Source organism: Scylla paramamosain, chromosome 33 (assembly GCF_035594125.1).
Source record: "Scylla paramamosain isolate STU-SP2022 chromosome 33, ASM3559412v1, whole genome shotgun sequence".
NCBI lineage: Eukaryota > Metazoa > Arthropoda > Malacostraca > Decapoda > Portunidae > Scylla > Scylla paramamosain.
The window spans coordinates 9404868-9427367 of NC_087183.1; the positions used below are offsets into that span (position 1 = coordinate 9404868).

General features: G+C 43.0%; 1 protein-coding gene across 14 annotated transcripts in view; it reads right to left on the minus strand.

The window, feature by feature from the left end:
• LOC135089635 (restin homolog) overlaps positions 1 to 22500 on the minus strand; it is a 167070-nt gene that overhangs the window by 129231 nt on the left and 15339 nt on the right. The window contains exon 1 of one of the 14 annotated variants that reach the window (XM_063985473.1): positions 12391 to 12539. The exons of 12 other annotated variants lie outside the window; for them this stretch is intronic. The gene's annotated coding sequence lies outside the window, so the exon portion shown is untranslated. Of the gene's footprint in view, positions 1 to 12390; positions 12540 to 22500 lie in introns of those variants that run through there. One more of the 14 variants, XM_063985475.1, reaches the window with a different exon arrangement.

Genomic DNA, 22500 nt, shown 5'->3' on the forward strand with positions numbered 1-22500 from the left:
GATTCATCCCTACTACGTCGTGTTATCCCCTCTTCCTCTCCCATAAACACACACCATCATCATCATCATCATCATCCTTACTGGGAATATCAAAGATGTACTTTTTCTTTTCTTTTTGGTGATAGATAAGTTACAGAAGAAAAGAGGAGGAAAGAAGAAAGTAAAGACAGAAGAACGTAGCCTTCCTCAGCAACAACATTTATAATAATAATAATAATAATAATAATAATAATAATAATAATAATAATAATAATAATAATGATAAGATAAAAGATAAGAAAAGAAGAAAAGAAAAGAAAAAAGAAAAAATAAGAACAAGAAGAACAAGAACAGGAACAACAAGAACGAGAACAAGAACAAGAACAAAACCAAGACCAACAACAACAACAACAACAACAAGTCGTAAGCTGTATTCCCTCCTTCCCTCCTTCCATCTTTCTCCCTTCTTACAACCCTCCCTCCCTCCCTCAACACTGCACTTCTTTCCTCCTTGCCTCCCTTCCTCCCTCCCTCCCTCCACACTGCAGCCATCTAACAGCGAAGCCCTACTTACCTGCTGCTGAGGTGGAGGACGATTGTAACACACCTGCTCTCCACAACCCCTCCACCTAATCCATCCCCCTCCCCACCTCTCTCTCTCTCTCTCTCTCTCTCTCTCTCTCTCTCTCTCTCTCTCTCTCTCTCTCTCTCTCTCTCTCTCTCTCTCTCGCAAATCTTTTCACAACTCTCGGAAAATCTCGCTCTTTTGCATATCAGTCTTTTCATCTTCCAAAATCACTACTTTTCCTGCATTTTTTTTTTTGTCTTTTCTATCATGTATTGTGGATTTCAGTGACGTTTGTACAGTCTTCTATTTTCCTCTTAATCCACTTTCCTCCCCGCCTTCTGTCTCTCTTCCTCTCGCACATCTTTTCACTAACTCTAAAATCACAACTTTCCCAACTTTTTCTTCTTTTTCTACTATGTAAAGTAGAATTTTAGCTCCATTTGTACAGTCTATTTCATTTGCCTCTCTCAACCTCCCCTCCCAGCTTTCTGTCTCTCTTTCTCCCGGGAAATCTTTAAACTAACCACAAAATCACTACTTTACCAACAATTTTTCTCTTCTTCTACTATGCAAAGCGAATTTTAGCGACGTTTGCACATCCTCCTCTATTCTCGTCTTCATCCACTTCCTATTCCCGCTCTGTTTCTCCTGTCGCAAATCTTTAACTCCGAAATCACAACATTTTCTCCCCTTTTCTACTATGCAAAGTGGAGTTTAGCGACGTTTGCACAGGAAGGTCTGGCACACATTGACCGTCGTACCCGCCACCCCAGTACGCAGCGCAGTGTTCCCGTGCAGGGCGTGGGAGGACGCAGGGTAGTGAATATACGAGGTTGCATGATGTGAGGGGGAGGAAATAATTAAGTGACGCCCATCGTGGATTTCTTTAAGTGGTTTGCCTTTGTGTGTGTGTGTGTGTGTGTGTGTGTGTAATAATAATAATAATAATAAACGGTTTATTCTTTAGGCAGTGTGTGTGTGTGTGTGTGTGTGTGTGTGTGTGTGTGTGTGTGTGTGTGTGTGTGTGCGCGCGCGTGTGTTTTTTTTCTTTTATATATAAATGTTGAGGATAAAATTTACTAATACTGCTACTACTATTACTACTACTACTACTAATAATAATAATAATAATAATAATAATAATAATAATAATAATAATAATAATGGATGTATAGATAGAAGAAGGTAAGAAGGGAACGAAAGGTAAACAAGCTAAAGGAAAGAAAAAGAGGAAAGAAGGAAGAGAGAAAAAAATAGTATTGTAAGCGGCAATTGCCAGTATCTCTCTCTCTCTCTCTCTCTCTCTCTCTCTCTCTCTCTCTCTCTCTCTCTCTCTCTCTCTCTCTCTCTCTCTCTCTCTCTCTCTCTCTCTCTCTCTCGTGCCACAACAATATTTCTACATCTTCTCTCAGTCCTTCCCTTCATGCATTTCTCCTCCTCCTCCTCCTCCTCCTCCTCCTCCTCCTCCTCCTCCTCCTCCTCCTCCTCCCAGTACCTAACCTCCCATGACCTTGCATCCCTCTAAGGTCACCACCAAAACACCAATGATAAGTTGACACACACACACACACACACACACAAACACACAAACACACGCACGCACACACACACGCAATATGACCCACCCTAAGCATTAAAAGAGTCGCTATTAACACTCGATAGATCTTTCCTATATATGGCAAAGCGCGCCTTGCAGACCAGAGCTGCACCAATACCCGCCTCAGATGTAAACACGGCGGCCAATCAAAGAAAACCTGTGAGGAGGGTTGTTTTTTAGGGGCGACTTTTTTATTTTATTTTATCTATATTTTATTTTCATTTTTTCAAGGGAGATTTGGAGTTAAAGTGAAAATGTTGTGGGATGTTTTAGGTGGTTTTGTGAATGTTTGTGATGTATATTTTGTTGGGTCTTATCTCTCTCTCTCTCTCTCTCTCTCTCTCTCTCTCTCTCTCTCTCTCTCTCTCTCTCTCTCTCTCTCTCTCTCTCTCTCTCTCTCTCTCTCTCTCTCTCTCTCTCTCTCTCTCTCTCACAAACACCTAATCAACGCCAGGTAAAGGTATCGTTTAGTCAGGCAGGTGCAAATCATGACGTGTTTCCTTCGCCATATTTCATCCCAAGTGGAACTCCTGCGGTGAGGCTGAACAAATATTTGAGTGCACCTGTTCAGTAAGTGCTCGTGTAGAAAATGGGAAACATCCACTTTGGGATAAGATTATTACTCCCACGGGAAACCTGTTGCAAATTTATGAAAAAAAAAAAGAATAAAGGAGGAAAGAGAATGAAGCTTATACATGACAATCTGATAAACAAGAATTGCGAGGAACGTAAAAGACATACTCAGTACAACGAATAAGGAGAGGCAAGTAAGAAGAGGAGAGAGAAAAAGTGAGGATAGAAAAAGCAACGTAATAATAAAAAAAAAAGAACATCTTAAACGAATATAATTATGATAAATGTACGAATGTTTGTGGTGGGAAGAATAAAAATAAGTAAGAAAGATGAGGAGGAGGAGGAGAGAGAGAGAGAGAGAGAGAGAGAGAGAGAGAGAGAGAGAGAGAGAGAGAGAGAGAATCACCACCACTACCATCACTACTACCAACAACAACAACGATAACAACAATGACAATCCACACACACAAACACGCACTCGGTAACAACAAATCACTCAAAAAACTTGCGTCACGTGGGAGTAACTGTGTGTGCGTGTGTGTGTGTGCGTGTGTACTAGTATATGTGCGTGGGAAGCTATGTGCGTATGTACCCTCTCTCCCTCACCTCTCCCTCACCCTCGCCACTCCCAGGCACTCCCATATCCTCTCCCACCAGTGTTTAATTCCCACCCACGTTCTAATTTTCCTATGGTCTCCCGTATGATGTCTAGTTTTATCTATTTCTCCTATACTATTACTTAAGCCGTTCGTGCCTCCAGCCCCCTATGATTCTTGCCCCCCTCCCTTTTTTGTTACTGTTTCAACCTTGTCTTCGTCCATATATCTCCCCTTAACCCTTCCATTACTTGACAGTTTCTCCCATAATTACCTACAACAATTTTAGACACTTTCGTTTATTTATTTTGAATATTTACGTGGCTTTCAGAGATAAAATCTATTCTACTTTATATATGTTTTCTCCTTCACTATTTCACTGCCAGATTGATAATCTTTCGTTTCTTTTTTTTTTTTTGTCCATATTTATCCACTATTCAAGAAACTTTTTACACTACAGTCTTTTAAATAATTTTGTATCTCAGAAAAATAACTTATTCTCTTTCTCGTGGGCCCCGTTGTTTGTGTAGCTGACGATGATGATGATGATGATGATGATGGTTTGTTTATATTCGTCCTCGGTGCTCATCAGGGTATCAAAACAAGAATCGTGGTCCTTCGGTTAAATGTACCGCAGCACTGGAGGACCGTGGATGCCCTGAAAATCGCCAGCGGGAATCGTGGGTGTGACTGAAGGACCACGGAAACTTTGTTGTGTGTGACAGGCGCTTTTAATGAAGTGAATGAAGATAAAATTGCATCGTATGAGTAACTGAGGATAATTTTTAACCTCACCAAAAAAACTACTCTGGTAAGAAAACGAGACATTTCAGAATACAAAACCCTTAATTAACTTCACCAATGACATATAACTAACCTCTCTTTCTCTAACTGCCTCTAACTACCCTCTCTCCATTTTTAACACTAATACCACCCTCATCTCCACATCTTGTCTTCACCTTTCTTAGACAGCCACCACCATCAACACCACTGCCACACTACCCAACATTTTATGATATCCTATAATTAACTTTATCTGGGGATGAGCAAACTTGGCTGGCTTTATTCTCTCACTTTATTTTCATTTACACGCACTTTATTTATTTATTTATCTATCTGTATTTATTTTATCTGTTCGTTTTACTTGCTTTATTTTACTTTACTTTTCTTGACACTTGACAAACAATAAAACATTAATGAATAAATAAATACTGTCAGTAAATCAGTCTCGGGGCTACAAGGGGCTGCGTGGGACAAGTCTTCGACACCACCAGCAGCCCAGGTAAGCCAGCCCCGTCTACAGGTGTGGGAGGGACGCGAGGACCACTAATACGGCTCAAAATGATGGACGGTGAAAATAAAAAAAAATAAAAAAATCAATTAAGTTACGTCTAAAGTTTTTTTTTTTTTTTTATGGACGGAGTGGAAATAATTAAGGTGCGCCTGTAGGGGGTCCACTGTATATGGGTGAAGGAAAAAATTAAGGAAGTTACGCCTAAGCGATTTTTTTTTTTTATGGTTGGTGAAAAATTAATGAAGTTTACACGCAAAGTTAAATTTTGATGGATGAAGAAAAAAAAATAGTAGTTATGCCTAGAAGGGACTACTCTTTTTATGGACGATTAAAAAATGACATTGGTGAAGTTATGTCTAAAAGAGAAAAAAATCAATGAAGTTATAGGTAAAGAAAGACAAGTTTTTACGAAGATAAAAGAAAAACCACTTAAGTTACTCTAAAAGATCAAATTTCTATGCTATCTATCAGTAAATATACCAGGCTGCCAATCCCACACACTCGTACACACACCACTCACACTCTTGGCCCGTCGCCTCCTGGTGTGAAGGGAGAGTCTATCCATTTTTTTCTTACGAACAGACAAAGCAAAAGTTTTAAAGACAATGAAAAAAGTAAATGAATAAATAATGAAAACACGCTCAAACGAATTATATTTTTCAGTTTTTCTCGCACCTGCTTTTACAATTTTTTTTTTCATTTATCTTAGTTACGGAAATTATTATAACAGGAACGGAAATCATCATAACAAAGCACAAGGAAAGACTCTCTGATGGGACAATAAACAGACACACATTGATAGACGGATCGATAGATAGATAGGTGGATAAATAGATAGAGATACTTTAGATAAACAGACAGGAACTGAAGAACACAGATCACAGACAGAACGAAAATAATTACGAACCAAGATGAGAGGCGACGCTTGAAAAAAATAAAATAAACAGTCATACAGATTCACATAAACAGACAAACAGACAAACAAGCAAACAAACAAACAAACAAACGGATAGAAAAACAAAGATATTGACCACAAACTTGCAAAAATTATAAAAAAAAAACACAAAACCTAGAACAATAAGGCAAACGATATATGCTGCACCAAAATACACAAACAGTAAAACAATATACTAGTAAAAGAACACAAAAACACAGCGACTTGGAGGTGGTGGTGGTGGTGGCGGTGGTGGTGTTAGAGACTCCTGCAGCGTCACCTACAGCGCCACCAAGGTCAAGTGGAGAGTGAAGGAGTAAGACCCACACACAGCCACTCCTACCCCGCCCTCCACCACTCCTTGTCCCTCCAACATGTCTCCTCCTTCTTCTCCTACTCTAGATCCTACTGCTCTTAACTTTTTTTTCCTTCTTTTCCTCCTCCTTATCTTCAAACACTCCTCTTCCTCACTAGTACTCGTAATCCTCCTACTTTTCCTCCTAAGTGCACCTACCCCTACTGCTCCTCTTTCTCCTCCTCCTCCCCTTACAATTGTTATCCTCCCTCCTCTTCGTATCTCTTAAATTCATCCTTCTTTATTCACGCTCCCCCTCTCTCCTCTCTAGGCACAGGTAACCCACTCCTCCCCCTCCTTCCTGCTCCTCCCATTTGCCCACGTAAACATTAGTCTCCCCCTCCTACGCCCCCGATCACACACACACACACACACACACACACACACGGATTCTCACCTCGTCCCTCTGTTTGCTCATTAGGTTCACACACTCACGCATTGCACCATGTAAGTACAGACGCCCATCAGGTGACCCACGCCCGCCCATGGAACCCACGCCCACTCTCAGCTAAATTACGACCACGTACTGCCATGGAATTCACACCCGTGTCCCCCACACTCTCTCACACGCACATACGCACACGCGCGGGCACATACACACATACATACATACACGGCGTCACAGATATTTAATAAGATATAAATCCATCACCTTCCCTCCCTATTTGTCAAGAAGAAGGCCGCACAGGACAGATTTACGACTTGTTTTACCATTATCAAACCCTTCCCCTCTCTCTCTCTCACACACACACACACACACACACACACACACACCATAATATCTCCTCCAGCATCATATAAGTCTGTCTTCATATTTTTGCTAAAGATAAGTTACACGCTTTGATGTTTTCTCTCATTTTATACATTTCTCGTGTTACGAATGCTTGTGTGTGTGTGTGTGTGTGTGTGTGTGTGTGTGTGTGTGTGTATGTGTGTGTGACTGGAAACTAAATGATGTTATATATATTTTTTGCTTGTTTGTTTATTTTAAAGCTTTCACTGTACTTTGCCACATCGTTTCTGAACCTTTCATCTGCTATGGGTTTTGTTCAAGTTCAATAAGTTGTGAGGTGAAAGTTAAGAGTGCAGTTTTGAAAGACACCCACGATCTTCTACTTAACCCTTTCCCTGCGATAAGTAACAATTCACGGCAGTATGAACGATGTATGAAATCTTTACAAGCGTCTATAAGAAAGAAGAGGCTTAGAAGAATAGATTTTTTGCAATTTCTAGCCAGTGGAGTCAATTGTAATGCGATCACCATGGCCATGCTGTCTGGGGCGCTGCTTTCTGTTCTCCCAATCAAGGATTCGATTCCCGGCGCCGTCGAGAGCCTCTAATGAGCAAAGATTAATGTCGCCTTTAGATCAGTTTCCGAGTGCTTCTGTGGAGTGCCCAAGGGAGGGGAGGGCATAATTTAATTGAGTATCGTGGTGAAGGAGTTTAATCAAGTAATATTCACACGTTTTTAATAATCAAATCGGCGTCAATATCAGCAGCCAAGATAAAGTTAAACCATGAAAATATTGACCAAGAGGTTATGTTACGTTTTTTTTTCTATTTTCTTAATCTAATGTCTAATTCTATCTTAGCCACTGGTGATGACTTTTGTACAATGAATGATTTATTGAAAGGAAACTGTGAGAGAACTTTCCATCAGTAATTCAAGGGAAGGAAAAGTCAGAAAATAAATAAAAGAGTTCATGAGAAGCAAATGAGGAAGATGGGTAAATAGAGGATGAATATTAACGAACAAGAAGAGTAGAAGAGACCAGGGAATGGGACTAAGAATGGGTGACGGCTGGTTGGTATGGAAATGACTGGGGAGGAGGTATCTGAAAAGAGAAAGAAGGACGTGAATAGAAAGGAAAGGAGACTGTGTGGAAAGGTATGGATGGGGAAGGGGGCTTTCAAAAGAAGGGAGGAGTCTTGTGGAGGAGGTTAAGAAAAGACATGAAAGCGAAAGGTGCGGAGTGAGAACAGGATGATAAAAAGGGAAGACGAGAAAGAGTATAAAGGAGTATGAAAGAGTGAGCAAGGAAGATGGTGGAGAAAAGGAAGAGGGTGAGAAAGAAAAATAAGAGGAGAGAAAGAAACGAAGATGAGAAGGGAAAAAGAGTGTGAGGAGGATAATGAGAGGGAGGAGAAGGTAAGGAATAAGGAAGGAAGATGATGAATAAAAAGAGGAGGTGAATAAAATGAGGAAACATAAGAGGAAACAAAAGGAAAGGAGGAGGAAGAGAGGAACTGTTGGCGGATAAGGAGGAGGAGGAGGAGGAGGAGGAGGAGGAGGGCAGATGAACAAAGAATAGGAAGGATGAAAAAGAGGAAACACAAGAGGAAACAAAAGGACGAAAAGAGAGGAGGAAAGAAAATGGTGTTGAATGAGGAGGAAGAGGCAAGGCAGGTGAGGAGATCAAAAACACCTGAGCCAAACACCTGAGCGTTGACTGACCTTACCTCCGTCAGAGCGTTTGGAAACAAGGCGTCACCCCCGCCCCACACCCACACCTATGAAGCCCCCCTCCCCCTCCCCATCCATCACCCCACCATGCTCCTCCCACATCCATACGCCCTACGGAGCTTACCCCTCTCCTCCCCTCCCTCCCCTCCATCACCCCACCATCCTCCCCAATAAACACACCCTTTACGCTATCACCCCTCCCTCCTTCCCCACTACCACACTCCCTACGCCGCCTCCTCCCCTCCTCCTCGCACCCCTACTGAGTTACCTCCCCAGCCACTCTTCGTTAATGATCCTCCTCCCCACGTACTCTTCTAGTCTGCTACTTTTCCTCCATTTTTTTCCTCCCCAGTCACTCGCATGTCTCCCCTTCATTAAAACCTCCAAAGCTTCCCATTTTATCCTTTTTCTCCTCCCCACATCCCTATTCCCCACAAACCACATTCAGATCCCCAGTCTATTTTTTTCTCCCCTGTCTGTCTCTCCCTTGTTGAACTATCCTCCTTATCCTCTCCCCATTGGCTATCTCCCCTTTCCTCTCCACCTTCTCATATCATAGAGCTATTCATCTTTCCTTCCCCTTCTCCCCACTCTACCCTTTATCTCCCCTCCTATCAACTCTCCCCTTCCTATACATTCTCCCCTCTTCCCATCTCTCCTTCCTATCCATCTCTCTCTCATTCCACGATATCCCAGTCTTCCTCTTATCTTTCCCCCTCTTCAATTCATACCTCACCATCTCTCCCTTCCCCCGCTGCCTTCTCCCCATCACTCTTCCTCCCCCATCAGCCACCTTCCTGTTCCTGTCAGCCATGAATCAAGACAATAAACCTTGACATGCACACCTACGATAAGAAAATAGGAAAGTGTGGGATTAAATGGGAGATTATAAATGAATGAAAAAAAAAAACACAAGAAAAAATTAGACGAATGAAAAATGGCTGAGAGTAAATCACACACACACACACACACACACACACACACACACACACACACGTAAACCAAACAACATAACGAGAGGACATTACCAGAGAGAGAGAGAGAGAGAGAGAGAGAGAGAGAGAGAGAGAGAGAGAGAGGGGGGGGGAGCGTTGGGAGTGCCTTAGGAGTAGGTGTAACATTTGGTAGTTCCGGGAGAGGAAAGAGGAAGGGAGAGAGGAAAGAGGGAGTGGTGAGAGTGGGAGGAGGAAGGAGTGGGAGGTGAGAGGGAGTGAGTGACTTGAATTGCGTGTGCAGAGAGAGAGAGAGAGAGAGAGAGAGAGAGAGAGAGAGAGAGAGAGAGAGAGAGAGAGAGAGAGAGAGGCGTGAAGAAAATGCAAATGATGTATTGTCATATGCACTTTACTCTTACATTCTCTGCCTCTCTCTCTCTCTCTCTCTCTCTCTCTCTCTCTCTCTCTCTCTCTCTCTCTCTCTCTCTCTCTCTTACCTGACCTCTAATTAACCTCAAACCACGCAAGAAAAATTATAAAATGAAGATAAAATATAATCACTTTTTTGAGGTTTTCCACATCGAAATAATCTAACGGATAATAATAATAATAACAACAACAACAACAACAACAACAACAACAATAAAACAGTATGATAAAAAAAGAAAACGGAAGTGTACGAAAATGAAAAAAAGAAGCATGCAAACGGACAATTCCTAATAACACTTCTTAAGTAACATAACTAATAAGATAAAATGAACCGTAAGTAGAGGAACAATAAGTACATTTTTCCCTTGTTGGTCACGTCACTTCCTGAAGGTCTTAAAAAAAACAGTATAAATAACGGAGACTGAAGGAGAGTGGAAATAAAGGAGTGGAGGAGGAGGAGGAGGAGGAGGAGGAGGAGGAGGAGGAGTAATGCTTCCTTGAACGAGACGTGACTTGCAGGAACCTCTAATTAACATGTTTAATTGGCACCTTTTATGTAAATTATTCCTCTGGCATCCTTGTCTCTCTCTCTCTCTCTCTCTCTCTCTCTCTCTCTCTCTCTCTCTCTCTCTCTCTCTCTCTCTCTCTCTCTCTCTCTCTGCTCCACATTCCAGGTCGCCGCTCCACAAGACGCCAATCATACGCTAAGGAGCCCTCAACAAGTGACTCTCAGGGGAGGGCTGAGGTCTGGCCGTGATGGAGGTGCGGTGGTGATGCAACGCAGCCTCCCGTACCCCCTCTCCTCAACTCTACCTACATACTTCTGTCCCTGTCTTGTCCTGTGACTTATCTTACTCCTCCTCCTACTAATCTTACTACTATTCCTACTGCTACTACTTCTACTACTACTGTTACTATTGCTATCGCCACCGTTACTTCTCTCTCTGACCTCGTTCAAAATTGAGGTACGTATACACCTTCATGGCAGCGTGCATAGGGATTACGTGTGTCCTCCCCACCTCTGCGTCACGGCCCATTGAGGTCATGCTGTCCCATACCCTATGATACGGTCATCCTCTTCACCCTCATGCTGGTTCGCTTAGGTGTTTTGTTTTCGTAACCCTTAACAGTACAACACAGGAAAATTTAGTGTTGTTTTCTTCATTTACTTTTTTCTTCGCGTCTCTAAATTCCAAGACAGGCTTGTTATTCCGAAACACTTCTACGCCGCACCCTGACTACTTTCAAAAGGCCCTAGTTGAAGTGGCACGGGTTTTCAATGGTGTTTTTACGGTTATAGTGGCAAATTAACAATATTTCTACATTATTGATAGGAGAAACACTCATGAGAGCTAGGGAAATCATTTCTGTGGCCTTTGAAATTAGTCGTGGTAAGAGAACAACGCTTTTCTGAATATGGACCATAATCTCCAATACTTGCTCACAAAACCCTCCAATCGCTGTTCTGCGTCGTGTGGGTGCCCGCCACTCAAACACGTGCGTCTTGATTCTCACAACTGTTCACGCAACTAACGGGCACTCTCCAGTTGCGTAATCATTCGTGCTACTGAGAAAATAGAGGGGTCGTGTCAACACCACTGACATCACGTTGTCTTCACAGTGGCGCTGGTGCTGTCGCGTGACTAAAACAGCCTAGTGTGGACAGCGACTTATGAGTTGGTTACACATTCATAATCGTATTCCTAAAATTATTCTTTATGATTACACTTGAATTATAATATATTCTACTAAGTTATATTACAATAACATAATAAAATAGTTAAAAAATTGTACACACAAGACCGAAATCTCTCGCTACAACCATCAATGAACGCCTGTGTCGGCAAACCTGAAAAGTGAGGCAGCACTTCGCACGGGCCGCTGTCCATGAGAATCTCAGGGCGGCAGTGTTCAGGTGAATGATTCCACCTAGAAACCCATCCACCGGGAGACGTAATGAGCGCTGCGCAGTGAGGGTCCGACCTGGATACATGTGGGATGGGGCGGGGGGCGGGGCGGCTCTGAGATAAGAATTGCAGTCTTACTAGCCGCCGCCGCCGTCACTCACGCTGATTTGTGCACTCGTTAACTTGAAGTCTTTATTTTGAACACCATTCGCTTCCTTTAATAAGACACCATTCGCTTCTCTAAATAAGACACGCTAATTTAAGTACTCATTAACTCGAAGACTTTACTTTGAACACCATTCGCTTCCCTTAACACGACAGGGAAGGTTCAATAACTACGCAGTATTGTGAGATGTAAAATCCGACAAAATGGCACCAAGATACGAGAATAATGCAACAATTCAATGGTTTCCCGGCCCAGCGGCGTCACCATTCGCCTGGCTGGCCAGCAAGAGAGACACGGTCACTCACCACACCTTTCACCACACACCACAAAGACCTGACTTTAAACCTTGTTCAGAAACATCTCTGCGTTGCACCTGTACTACTTTCAAAGGGCTCTAGTTAATGCTACACGGGTTTTTAAAGGTGTTTTTACTGCAAGTGACATATTGACAAGATTTCTGCATTATTAAGAAGAGAAACAGTCTTGAGAACTCGGCCATGTTATCTCTGTGGCTTCTGAAAATTGACGTGGCAGGGGAGCAAAGCGTTTCTGAATACGGGCCTCTGTACACTCATCACTATATACTCATCACCTACCCAACATACTGGTCATGCTGCTGGGAAGAAAATAAACCTCGGCAGTCCTTTTCATCTTCAACGCCGACAAGTCACTCGAGGAAGCACAGTATCCTAGACACCAGCGACACACAACACACACACGGCAGCTTTGGTTCGAGTCGCGTTACTTCGGTTCCCTGTCTCGAAGCTGCTCGGAACTTGGGCGATACAGAAAGGCTCAAACAATACAGCCGGGGTGAGTGGAAGCTATGGAGAGCAATAATAAAGTGAGATAGGAAGATATAATTATGAAAGGCATGAAAGAGTAACAAATTATAAGTAAAAGGTAAATTAGAATAAAGAATGCAAAACAAGTAAGAGTCATAAAGAAGAAAAGATAATGATAGAAAATGGTATAACAGAAGACAAGAAGATGGAGGAGAGGAGAGAAGAGATGGCAGAAATATTCCACTATCGAATTTCAGTATGTAAAGAAATTGGAAGAGAAAGAAGAAAAAAAATAGAAGAGATCCTAGTGGAGGAGAAGAAGGAGGAGGAGGAGGAGAATAGATACTTCCCCCTCCAGTGAGAGACAGGAGGTGACGTAAGAGTAAACATACACTCCATCACTGCCTCTCTCTCTCTCTCTCTCTCTCTCTCTCTCTCTCTCTCTCAACCAACCTCTTTCTCTTCCCTATACTTCCCCATTATTAACCTCCTCCCTCTCGTTATTCTTTCTCATTCTTCTCCGCCTCCTCGCTGTCCTTGATCAGTGTCCTCCTCCTCCTCCTCCTCCTCCTCCCCCTCATCAATGTCTTCCTTCTCCCCTATCCTCACTCATCACTGTCCTCCTCCTCCTATTCTTCCTCATCTACTTCCCATTACCTGTACCCTATGTTCCTCCTCCTCCTCCTCCTCCTCTTCCTCCAGTCCTTTCCTTTTCCATTCAGTCAGTAAACACTCACCTTTTACCATGAATAGAGAGAGAGAGAGAGAGAGAGAGAGAGAGAGAGAGACTTAGGAATACAGTCTTGGAACATTGAACACCACTAACAACAAAAGAAATAAAATAAGATACACACAAAGCTGGAAAAATCTCTCCCTCCCATCCGTCTCTCCCTCTCCTTCCTCCCCCCTCTCTTTAACCCCCTCCCTCCCCCTCATCCCACCCTCCCCTGCCCCGCCCTGCACTATCCCACCACCACAACCAATCACACGGTCAACACTCCTCTCCTGCATTCTAATTGGCTGATAATAAGCAACACCTACGACATGATTGGCTAAGGATAACCATTAGTCGTGTTCTAATTGGTCATTGCCACGCAGAACATGTACGCCGCTAATTGGTCACTGACTGATGAGCGGTTCGTGTGTTCTGATTGGGTGTTGGGAGGCGTTGTCCTTATGCTGACTGGCTATTCGTGAGCTTAGTGTCATTATAGGGATTAGGAGTGGTTAGGAGCCAGGTGTGAGGGCAGGTATGAAGGGTAAGTAAGGACAGGAACATTTAAATTAGGCCAGGTGTGTGGAGTGTGTTAAAGGTAAGGACAGGTGTGATAAGGAGTATGACTGGAGGTAAAACAGGTGTATTGACTGATGAGTATGAGTGGGAGTGTGGACAGGTGTGATCACGAGTATAAGTGGAGATGAAGTGTGTTAATTAATGAGTATATATATGGTGACAGGTGTTATAATGGGAAGTGTCATCTTTCTACTCATCTCACCTGAACACTCAACATCTATCTCACTTTACCTCTTAACCCCGTAAACTACCACGTTCTGCCTTAAATTCCTCAAAAAACCTTTAATAGAAAACCTACTCCTTATTTAACCTCATTATCTCATCAGTCTAGACATACACCTCTCGGCACAAATATTCACTAAACCTCAACTCATTAAGGTATCATTTTTCTCTACTTAGTTAATGGAAATCCAGAAACCGCAAGAGGCTGAAGGTCATATGGCTTGGAGGTACTCGAGAAGGGGTAACTGTAATGAAGACTGCCACGAGGAACGATAAAACCTCAAAGTGCTACAGTGAGACGTCAGATCAAATGAAGAACGTGGATTTGGTATGTTGTCTATGAATAAATACAGTGATTTTTAGAGGGTACACTGATAGGGAAGTCGGATATTTGCTAAGTGGGAGAAGATGATAGCGTAAAAGCAAATGGAGGAAGTGGATTATATTGCGCAGGGAGAAATGTGATGATTTCAAGAGGATACCAAAATGGGGAAGTCGGTAATTTGTCAAGTGTGAAAGGAGGCAGTGTCAGATTAAGGTGAATGCGGAGTTGGCGGAGCAATTGGAGAAATGGGGTGATTCCACGATGGTGTTAAGATTTTCTTTTTTTTTTTTTTATGTAGGAAGGGCACTGGCCAAGGGCAACAAAAATCTAATAAAAAAATGCCCACTGAAATGCCAGTCCCATAAAAGGGTCAAAGCAGCAGATATCAAGTGGGGGAGGTTAGTTATCTCCCAAGTGAGAGAAAACAGTAGGATCAAATCAAATACAAAATGTGGATTTGATGTAGCAAGACGAGAAATCTGGTGAAGCTACTAAGATAAGGAAGTCAGTTAAATGCAAAGTGATTGAAGGCAAAGACTTAGAGACAGTGAGTTTATTACAAGTCATGAAGTTCTTTGATGTTCTTTCTCCGCGCCACAACAAGGTTCTTGCATCTCTCCACTCCCTGTAACTCCCGCAAGATTCCATTAGCCTCCTCACCGCAGCGGCTCCTCACACTCAACTAAACGATCTGGTGCAAGGTCAGCGTGTGATTTCGAAAGCCACGACTGCCGGCAAGGGGAGTAATTGAGTGGTTCACAATTTTTAGTGCCTCGAGTTTTTATTTTTGTTCATTAAATTCGTCTAAAGTGAGTCAAATGAAGCAAGAAGTGTCTTTTTTACGCATGAAGGAGAGTGGCCAAGGACACAAATCATGAGGGGAAAAAAAACAAGCCAAGTTACCGCTCTCAGTAAAAGAAAACAGAATGAGGGAAAAAAAGAAAGCTAAGTTATCGAAAAAAAAGAGGCCAAATTTAGTTCCAGGGATACTGCCATTAACAATTACCGTCAACCAATAAAATTCAATAATTCAAAGCATCACATTCTACAATTAGTCTTTTCATCAGTATTTTTGTAATGTCATTCACTTCGAGATGGCTTTCCTACACTTCCTCTACTACATCACATCATTATTTTCACAGATTTCTTCGTTCTATTCTTTCTACAACTCTTCCTTGATATCAGACGAGCTGACATTTTTTTTTTTTCATTTCTTTTCTTTTTTCTTTTCTTCCCGTGGCCTCCTTCTGACTTTATAGACTGAGAGAAGCTACAATTAAAGTCTTTAGCGTGTGACTTTATAGTGTCGAGTTGGATTAGTGAACCGCTCTCTCTCTCTCTCTCTCTCTCTCTCTCTCTCTCTCTCTTGTGCCACCTTCACTTTATCATCGCCCTTTTCAATGTGAGTTCCTGGTGTTTAGGTATTTATACAGATATACATAAAGGATTCAATGGTGAGTCTTTAAATGCACCAAGTAGATAAATGTGTCAGTTAATGGCTTAATGATATGAGCATGTAGATTCGTAGCATCCTTAAATGTAGGTTAGTGACGTCCTCTTACTCTTCTTCCTCCTCTTCCTCCTCCTACACACACACACACACACACACACAGAGAGAGAGAGAGAGAGAGAGAGAGAGAGAGAGAGACACGCGCGTAAGAGAGACAGAGAGAGCGACCGATCGACCAACCAACAGAAAGACAGACAGGCAGACAGACAGGAGGGAGAGAAAAGAAAAAAAAACAGACGGCTTTTTCTCTCCAGTATCAGATTTCTGTCTCTTTTCTCCCTTAAAACAGGTAGATTTATCTTTAATGAGGTGGAATAATGAGGAGCTTTCTCTCCCCTTCCCTGTCTGTTTCCCCCCAACTCCACCCCGCGCCGCCCACACCAGGCAGGGGCGGGGCAGGGTAGCGCCCCACGCCCTCGGCCTTCACTGAAGTAAGCCACGCCAGGAGACAGTAGTGATGGTAGCAGAGAAGGAGGAGGAGGAGGAGGAGGAGGAGGAGGAGGAGGAGGAGGAAGGCTTGGCAGAGTGGATGAGGAGGAGGACTTAGAAATGGGAGGAGGAGGAGGAGAACTTGGAAGTTGGGGGGAGGAGGAGGAGGAGGAGGAGAAGGAGGAGGGTGATTTGGGAGATGAGGTCAGTATTTTTTTGTCTATGTTCCTCTCTCTCTCTCTCTCTCTCTCTCTCTCTCTCTCTCTCTCTCTCTCTCTCTCTCTCTCTCTCTCTCTCTCTCTCTGTCAGTCAGTGAAACACACAATTTTTTTTTTATCTAAATCAGAATATGAAAATACCAAAATAAATAAATAAGTAAATAAGATAATCCTACTTCTAACAAAAAAATAAATAAATAAAATTAAAAAAAATCATCTAAAAAAATGGCTTGACTATGAAAGGAAAACATCAGGTTCTCTTAATTATTTAAATCCGACGATAAAAATACGGTATATTATTATTATTTTTTTTTTTATATCTCGTCTAATTTCTCGGTCAACAACTGCAGCTACCTGTCTTACCTGTCCCCCCTCTCTCCCTTCCCCCATCCCCCTCCCCACTCCTCCCCCCTTCACCTGCAGCCACACCTTGCCCCGTCAACCTGCTTCTCTACGCCTCTCTCTCTCTCTCTCTCTCTCTCTCTCTCTCTCTCTCTCTCTCTCTCTCTCTCTCTCTCTCTCTCTCTCTTACTCCTACATCCTGTTTTATTTCTTCCCTTCCTTTTTTCTAGGTTTCTTTTTGCTCCCTTCCTTCCTCTTTCTTTTCTTCCTTTCTTCCTCTTTTTCATCCATTTTTCTTCATTTCTCCTTTCTCCCTTGTTTCATCCTCTATTCTTCCTTTCTAGCTTTCACCCTTCTCAGTCTCATAATTCTACTCATCTCCTGTCTATCTTCATCTCCTCTCCTCCTCCTCCTCCTCCTCCTCCTCCTCCTCCTCAGCCCTCCACCTGTTGCCGACTCATTAGCCACAAAACGGAATATCATCAGAAAGTAATTACCAAAAGCGGCCGCCACGCCCAGCAACCACCGCGCACCACGCCGCGATACCCAGCAACCACAGTGGCGTCACTCCCCAGCGCCACCACTGCCACACACGCGTAACTCAGCGGAAACAACAACAATGACAATAACAACAACAGCAATACTACTACCACTACTACTACTACTACTACAAATAACAACAACAACAATGGTATCACAACAGCAACAGAAGCAAAAACAAAAGCAACAAAACGATTACTACTTCCCTAACAACAAGGACTACTACTACTACTACTGCTACTACTACTACTACTACTACCACCACTACAACAGCAACAGACTAAAAAGAAACTAATCACCATCTAACACCAAAACACCGCCCACTCCTTCCATAATCCAATCACACAAAGATCCTAACACGATCAAGAACTTCACAGGAATGGAACACTCTTACTTCAAATCTTTATACAAGGAAGTCATCACTGAACCACCTGGATGTGCGACTCCGCCTGTGGAATCGTCAACTAAAATAGGAAAAAAAATATATAATCCCTAAACACAAGGAAGTCAAAGGCAATCAGCGTTAACCCTTTGACTACCACTTGGGTACACTTATTCTTAATTACCAATCACTCTGAGACACCTTTACTTGTTCCACAGCCACATCCAATCGTTAAACTAGAAAAAAAACTGCAAAATCTATTCTTTTCATAGCTAAATTTTTTGTAGATGCTTATAAAGACTTTACACATTCCTTCCGGTGCTGCTAATTGCTTTGTGTCACTGTGAAAGGGTTAAGGACTCTACTAAACACTCACGAAATTGGAGAGGAAGGGGCTAAGAGCGTGCAAGGGCGCGGAAAGGCGTAAAGGAGTGGCGTAGTGGCGTGCAGACTCGTGTGGGCGTGGGAGGTCACATGGCGCGGGCGTAGGTAGTGGGTCAGGTTCAAATAGTAACCTCTGTAGTGTATACGAGTAAGTAGAAGGTTGGTCGGTCGGTAAGTCGGTCTCTCTCTCTCTCTCTCTCTCTCTCTCTCTCTCTCTCTCTCTCTCTCTCTCTCTCTCTCTCTCTCTCTCTCTCTCACCAAACCCACGCACACGTAAACACTCACTCGCCTACACTGGGAACTAAAGTGATATTAATGAACTGGTCAGTGTGTGTGTGTGTGTGTGTGCGGGGGGACGCTCCATCACACTCCAATTCCTGCCAGGCCCCGTCACCTCCTGTCATCACACAAGAATAGGAGGGAATAGATGTATCTTTGATTGAGTTGCTACATCATCACTCTTCTTCTCCTCCTCCTCTTCGTCCCCGTCCTCCTCCTTGCTCCTCCTCTTTTTTCAATCTTTCTTCTTATCTTCTCACAAAACCTGAATACAAGCATCTTTTTACAACGCTCTCTCTCTCTCTCTCTCTCTCTCTCTCTCTCTCTCTCTCTCTCTCTCTCTCTCTCTCTCTCTCTCTCTCTCTCTCTCTCTCTCTCTCTCTCCTCATCTCATCTCATATCATCTCTCCTCTTCTCTTCTCTTCTCTTCTCTTCTCCTCTCGTCTTGTCTTGTCTTGTCTTGTCTTGTCTCGTCTCCTCCTCCTCCTCCTCCTCCTCCTCCTAATCTAAACCACTATTCTTAGCTCATAAATGCAAAGATACTCACAGCAGCAAGAACACACACACACACACACACACACACACACACACACACACACACACACACACACACACACATGATGAGGGCCACTTTTGTAGGCATCACTGTCCTGCCGCCACAGTCATGCAAATAATCATGATGCTCACAGATGCTATCACGAGGTACAATAAGAGGCAGATTAAGCCATTTTGGGGGCCTTTAGACTGGCGGCTTCTTTGGGTACAGAGGGGGAAGGAAGGGAGACAAGAAGAGGGAAGGGCAGGAGGGATGGTGATGAGGAGATTAGGTGGAAAGGTAAGAAACGAGTGGAGATGGAAGGTATGCATGATAAATGAGGTGAAAAGTTAGAGAAGGAAGAGGAAGAGAAGGTGGATGATAGATGAAAGGAAGGATGGATACGTGATTGTATTGAAAGAGAAAGGGTAAGAGATAGTAGACAAAGAGATGTGGAGATTATTGTAAGGGGAAAGGAAGGGATGAAGAGAAGGAGAGGTGACAAGGAAGGGAATGGGAGGAAAGGATGAAAAGGGATAGATAGATGGATAAGAAGAGACGGAAAGGGGATTGTACTGGAGGGGAAATAAATGGAAGAGGAGGAAAGAGTGGGAATGCAAGATGGAAGAGAGAAAATGAAGACTAATAGGAGACGAAGGATGGAAGAACAGAAAGGAGGAAGATGAAAAAAAAAAGATATTTCATATTTTTTCATATTTCCTTTTTATCTACCTTTTACTTATGAATCTTTCTACATAATAAAAAGAAAAAAGAAAAATAAAGAAAATACGACTTGAAAAATAAAACCAACACAAATCTCTCTTCTTTAACCCTTTGCATCAACCCTTTAACACCCTCCCTTTACTCCTCCTTTTGCTCTTCACCCCCTCCTCACTTCACACGCCACCTGTGCAGCAACATACCTCACCTGCACGCCTCCCACGCCCTCACCCACGCCCGCCGCCCACGCACGCTAGTAGAGGGGAAAGGGGAGGAAGGAAGAGGATGGGGGAGAGGAGGGAGAGGGAGGGAGAGGGAGAGACCAGCTGAGGTGAGAGATCAAGGTTACTATATACGTGTGTGTGTGTGTGTGTGTGTGTGTGTGTGTGTGTGTGTGTGTGTGTGTGTGTGTGTGTGTGTGTGTGTGTGTGTGTGTGTGTGAGGCAATTCTCAACACCCTTTCGTAAACATGAACACACACACACACACACACACACACACACACACACACACACGTTTACTCTGCTCTCGCATTTTCAACCCTTTCTCGCAATCATTTAGACCATTGACGATGATGATGATACGTAGAAGAAATAAAATACCAACACAAGGGAAAATAAAAAGCGAAAACATTTATATTTTCGTATAAAAAAAAGAAAAGCACCAATAAAAAGTCACCAGGTATTTTATTTTATTTACTTATTTTTTTGGTAACAAGCTCACCAAGGTCACGCTAAAAAGATTATTTACACTTACACCCACAACGACAGACAGACAGACAGACACACACACACACACACACACACACACACACACACACACACACACACACACACACACACACACACACACACACACACACACACGATCTTCTCTCTCTTTTCTGCATTCTTCTTTCTTGTTTGGTCGATTATTGCATTTATCCCAATTCTGGCTGTATCTCTCTCTCTCTCTCTCTCTCTCTCTCTCTCTCTCTCTCTCTCTCTCTCTCTCTCTCTCTCTCTCTCTCTCTCTCTCTCTCTCTCTCTCTCTCTCTCTCTCTCTCTCTCTCTCTCTCTCTCTCTCTCTCTCTCTCTCTCTCTCTCTCTCTCTCTCTCTCTCTCTCTCTCTCTCTCTCTCAACAATGGCACACTCTTCAAGAAATACAACTAAATATCACTAATTTCAACACAAAACGAGGAGAACTGCAGACAACGGGACACTAAAAATAACAGAACTCTCCCTGCAACACAATACTGAGCCTCTCTCGACATTCGCAACACGTAATACACACAAGCAATGCACAGCAGCACCCAGACAGCAACACAGGGGCTATAGAGTGTTTTATATTTAGTGATATGTAACCTCTAAGTAAAAAAAAAGGAAAATTATATGAGAAAAGGTAACAGTGAAAATTACAAAGGAGATATTGGTTTTTTTCTTTCTCTCTCTCTCTCTCTCTCTCTCTCTCTCTCTCTCTCTCTCTCTCTCTCTCTCTCTCTCTCTCTCTCTCTCTCTCTCTCTCTCTCTCTCTCTCTCTCTCTCTCTAGGCGTGACCACATCGACAAAATGACCATGAAAACAATAAGAATGAAGGAATTTATGCAACACCACCACCACCACCACCACCACCACTACTACTACTACTACTACTACTACAATCACCATCACTGCATTTCACGCACTGTTGCATACTGTTGTCAAACTTAATAAGACAAACTTAAGGTCTAGACTCGTTTTTGCATGTTACACACACACACACACACACACACACACACACACACACACACACTCACACACACAGAGAGAGAGAGAGAGAGAGAGAGAGAGAGAGAGAGAGAGAGAGAGAGAGAGAGATACGGATAAGGAAAATACGGAATACGTGAATAAAGGATGCATAGAAATAGAAGACGAAGACGGCGAAAAAGAAGAAGAAAATTAAGAAAAAGAAGAAAAGAAAAAGAAAAAGAAAAAAAGAAAAAGAAAAAAAAAAAAAAGGAGAAGGAAGAGGAGGAGGAGAAAGCTGCAAAGAGGAATCTGGCACAGAGGCGATGAGTGGAGTGTGTAATTAGCGGTGTTCCCGACAGGTATGCGTCCTGGTGGGATCCTCGGAGGGTACGAGGTGCAAGGAGGAGGAAGACGAGAGGAGGAGGAGGAAGAGGAGGAGGAGATAAGGAAGCACACGCCAACAGAAGTTCATGTCGTCAGTATATCTTTTTTGTTTACGTTTTTCATGTTTGTTTAATTCAGAGAGAGAGAGAGAGAGAGAGAGAGAGAGAGAGAGAGAGAGAGAGAGAGAGAGAGAGAGAGAGAGAGAGAGAGAGAGAGAGAGACAGACAACACACTGTTTGTTACAAGCTTCTGACACACTTATCAACATCCATTAAAACACACACACACACACACATCTTCCTATGCCCTCCCTCCCCTAACTCCAAACCTCTGACCCTTCTGTATGTGTGTGTGTGTGTGTGTGTGTGTGTGTGTGTGTGTGTGTGTGTGTGTGTGTGTGTGTGTGTGTGTGTTATCAGGATAAAAACAGGCAGACAGGCAGACTGTAGACCATACTTGGAGACCACTTTCCTAGCCTATCAGACCAGGTGTATGTGTGTGTGTGTGTGTGTGTGTGTGTGTGTGTGTGTGTGTGTGTGTGTGTGTGTGTGTGTGTGTGTGTGTGTGTGTGTGTGTGTGTGCGTGTGTGGCTGGCTTTACCAAATGAATATTTTATGGACCGAGGAATTTATAGTAGAAGAAGAAGAAGA